Source organism: Balaenoptera musculus, chromosome 3, assembly GCF_009873245.2.
Source record: "Balaenoptera musculus isolate JJ_BM4_2016_0621 chromosome 3, mBalMus1.pri.v3, whole genome shotgun sequence".
NCBI lineage: Eukaryota > Metazoa > Chordata > Mammalia > Artiodactyla > Balaenopteridae > Balaenoptera > Balaenoptera musculus.
The window spans coordinates 57802853-57807419 of NC_045787.1; the positions used below are offsets into that span (position 1 = coordinate 57802853).

Consider the following 4567-nt stretch of genomic DNA (forward strand, 5'->3'; position numbering starts at 1 on the left):
TCTCCATTTGCAAGAATAGTTTTCAGAATAATAGAGATTTAGCTAAGGGAATGAAACTAAGGCAGGAAGATTTATTCTATTCTCCTGTGATTTGATGACTATCTTTAGTGTTGTGTCTGGATTCCTTTTTCTTTGTTGTGTGTATATCTGTTATAGATTTTTAGTTTGTGATTACTGTGAGATTTTGTATAGCAGTCTATGTATATATATGATTGTTTTAAGTTGCTGATCTCTTAATTTCAAATGCTTTTAAAATACCCTGCATTTGTACTCTCCTCCCCTCATGATTACTGTTTTTGATACCATATTCTACATCTAATTGTTTTGTGTATCCCTTAACTGAAAAAATATGGAACACTTCATGAATTTGCATGTCATCCTTGTGCAGGGGCCATGCTAATCTTACCTGTATCATTCCAATTTTAGTATATGTGCTGCCGAAGTGAGCACTAAGAGAGGAACATTTAAGGAGAAATTTCCAAGACTGGGCATGATAACCAGAGAGGGTTGTCCTGGGTGAGTTAACATAGAGGAGAAGGGAAGATCTGCTTATGTGGGGACTAGCACAAAAGGAACACAAAAGACAAGTTTATTTGCTCTTCATTTCCCTTAGGCAGACCCATAATATATCACAGTTTTGTGTGCAAGGCCGGCTGAGCCTTGAGAGGACAAAGCACAACACCAACATCTGGTTACCATATCTGCCAGGGTCAGAAAATGGCTGAGATACCACCTGGAGGGCCAATGTGGCCGTTTTGGATGATAAAACTCTCATTGTCCCTGGCACCTCTGTGATTTGATTGGATTCCCTAGACTGACAAGAACCTCCCAAGGTGGAGGGGCTGTGAGTCATCTGGCTGCACGTCTTCCTGTCTACCCTCCTCCCAGCTCATTGACTGGGTTGAGTGCTTAACCGTCACAGTCACGCTGAGAAAACTGCATGCTACTCTCTGCTCTCCTGCTCTTTCCAACACAAGCACACAGACCCACTCCTAATAGAAGATGAGCTCCAAGAGTTGCAGCAGTAATCTAATCAATTGATTGCACTTTTCCAGTGGTCTTTCTTGAGAAGACGCATTACTGGGATAGCAAGGTGTGGAACTGCTGATGTTTGCAGGAAACAGAAGTTGGGACAAGGTATCAGCACAGACTGAAGGGCCATGTTGTGGAAGCCAGTGTCTCATGGGTGCCTACACCACTTCCCCGGGCCTCCCTGCCCATGAGGGCCCGTTGGTGACCTGCCCTTTGGGGGTTTTGACTGGTACCAAATGCGCATATGCTCACTGCATCATACTTAAAGCACTTGAAGCTCGGGCACTATAAGTGACAAGGCAGAGGGGAGGGAAAGAGGCGGCATTGGGGAATTTTGCTCACTCACAGCCTCCACCAGCATCCTCCAAAGTTGCCTGAAATAAATGTTCAATCTATATAGTTGTTTCTGGCTATATAAATGCAGTTTCAAAATAAGCCCCTTAAAACTTCTTCCAACCATAAGGCTGACCCTGAACCCCTTCTGGAAAGAAATTCTAAACTGGGGGACAACTTGGCACAGAATTCTTCTCTAAGAGAAGTTTTACAAATTAGAGTAGTCTATTTGACATCACTCTATCTACCAATATCTGATTCCTTTTGTATTCCAGGCATACAAAGACTGCACTTCTCAGTTTTTATATTCCTTGCAGTTGGACAGGGCCACATGACTAGTTGTGATGGCCAATGTAATGGTGCACATCATTTCCAGGCTGAGACAGTGAAACGCCCATGTGTGACTCTCCAGGCTCTTTCTTGCACCACTGAGGCAATCATGGAGGAGGCTGTAAGTTGAGATGGAAGGTCCAAAAAATTGAAATAGCCTGGACAACTCAGTCACCATGCAGAGGACAACCACCCTAGAGATCTGCCTGGGTCCACAAAGGTCTTTGCATGAGAGAGAAATAAACTTTTGTTGCATAAAGCCTTTGAGATTTTGGGGTTGTTTGTCATTGCAGCATAACTTAGCTCATCCTTACTAATATAAGAAGTAATGTTCAATGGAGAACCTGTTAATTCTCCTGTGATCCCATCTTTCCCCTCCTCCAGCTGGGTACTATCCTCCAAGTTGGACCACTCTCCTCCAATCCTCTCCAAGCCAGATACCCCTCCCAGGCCTTTCTTCCACAGACCCTGCTCAGTTGTAGAGTTTATGCTTAACCACCCAAATCTTAGGACACTGCAGACCCAAGAATCTTTCTCAGCCAGATTGGCCTAAGCAGGAAATTCTGCTGAAAACTCATGCAACTGTTTCATGAAACAAACAATTTTAAGCTCCATGGAGAATTAGTTTGGGTATCCAGGAAAGAGACACTATTTGACTCTCTTCACTTAATAAGTATCTTTACCTGACTCAGTTGGAAAGTAGGTCAAGTCTCTCTTTACTAGGTAAAGATAAGAACTACTTTCCCTATTTCCTGGCACCTATAAGTCAGTCTTCGGACTTAAAATGTTGGTGTAAAAATAATTGCTTTTTTGGGCTTCCCTGGTGGCACAGTGGTTAAGAATCCGCGTGCCAATGCAGGGGACACGGGTTCGAGCCCTGGTCTAGGAAGATCCCACATGTCACAGAGCAACTAAGCCCATGCACCACAACTACTGAGCCTGCACTCTAGAGCCCGTGCTCTGCAACAAGAGAAGCCACCACAGTGAGAAACCTGTGCACTGCAAAGAAGAATAGCCCCCGCTCGCCGCAACTAGAGAAAGCCCACACGCAGCAACAAAGACCCAACACAGCCATAAATAAATAAATAAATTAATTAATTAAAAAATAATAATAATTGCTTTTTCTTTTTCTGTAAAGTTAACATCTAAGTGCCTGGAGGCTCTGCCAGTGACCCAAACATGAAAGCTCAAGCATTTGCACAGAAGGATGTCTCCTTGGCCAAATAAGATGCCTCCTTGGCCCAAAAGTCAGGCTTGCAGGCTTGTGAACTGCTTCATCAATTTGTCTAGAACTTGGCACTCCTGTGCCATGACTGCTGGGAAGAATGCTAGGAACTAACTGGCTCTCCATTCTCCTTGATCACCTCTGAGCCGAGCCAAACAGGATAAACAAAACAATGGATCCTCAGATGGGCTGTAAGAAATCTTCTGAGGTCGCCTCTGAAGTTAGTGAAGTAGGCATCACTTGGATGGTCTACTTGCTATTTTAACTTATGTAGAAGCAAGTAACAGAAAATCTCACCACAGAGGCTTGAACAAGTAGCAGCTTAATTGATAATTTCTCTTTGGTTTGATGTTTTAGAGCTTCAAAGTCCTTCTTGAAGGTAAGAAGTAGCCCTCAGAGAGCACTAGAATGTTATCCCTGGTCCTCAGGACATAGGACCTTTTTTATCAGCTATAGAGAGGTTGGAAAGCAGCTGTCAGAAAAGTCTGTGTGGATTATATGCAAGGCAATGATGCTGATTTTACTTTCTGTAAAAGACACTGGTAGTTGCCTCAGTGCCAGAACCTGCTAGTTATCTACCCAATATCCTATGTTCCTCTTTCCTTCCTTCTGCAATTCTTTTGAGGTGGCAATATGTCTAGTGATAAATCATACCTAGCTTAAGCCAATCATGACAACACTGTTTCCTGCTTTCTCAGACTCACAGATAAGGATGGTATCATTATGACCAATAAGGTATAAGGATAAGTTTGCTAGGGAACTTTTGGGAAAATATTTGTATTTGTAATGAAATGGACAAGCATGGCTGGCACTAAATCCTGCCTTAAATGCAAAGATAATGCTTAGTGATATAGTAGTCATTTTGTGATCATTAGGCTCCAAGCAGGAGGGAAGTTTCAAGAAAAAGATTAAGATGCTAGCTAGCTTTCCCCCCCGAAACTTCTGCTTCTGGCTAAGATGGAGTAACAAGGATCAGGTTTACCCTTCTACCTGAAATGAACATAGAAGAGGACAAAATATATGAAATGACAGATTTCAAGACACTGGGACATCAGGCAATGAAAAAGAGTGATACATAAGAGACTGGGGGAAAAAATGTGAGCCCTATGATTGCCCCAGATTCCTGCCTTGACAAGAGTTTCTAGGCTGTGGAACAGGGAGCAAGAATCCAGGCAAAGCCCAGTGGACTTCCTGAATTGAAATGATAGAGGAAGAATCTGAGGAATGGCAGCTAGGTTTGCAGGACAGGGTACCAGAGAAGAGAGAGCTATACAAAGAGAGAAATCCAGAGATCTGCAGAGGGTTCTCCTTGAGTTTCAGCCAAATACTGATGAACACGTGCATGTAAGAAAATTACCTAAGGCTGGGCAGAAAAACCAAATGGATTATGGTATGTTGCCTGACCACATGGAAGTAAATTAGAAATTAATATCAGAAAGATCTGTGGAAAATCCCTAAATATTTGGAAATTAAACACTTCTCAAAATAACTATTCTCAAAGAAATCAAAAGGAAAATTAGAAAGTAGTTTGAATTGAAGAAAAAAAGAAAACAACACATCAAATTTTATGGGATGCCACTAAAACAGTATTTAGGGGGAAAGTCATATCACTAAGTATCTATATTAGCAAAGAAGAAAGATTTTAAA

General features: G+C 42.2%; 1 non-coding gene across 1 annotated transcript; it reads right to left on the bottom strand.

Moving 5' to 3' along the window:
• Positions 1 to 343: 343 nt before the first annotated feature.
• LOC118893776 lies at positions 344 to 450 on the bottom strand. The gene has a single exon (XR_005019616.1). It is a non-coding gene; the product is annotated as a U6 spliceosomal RNA (small nuclear RNA).
• Between the last annotated feature and the right edge of the window lie 4117 nt (positions 451 to 4567).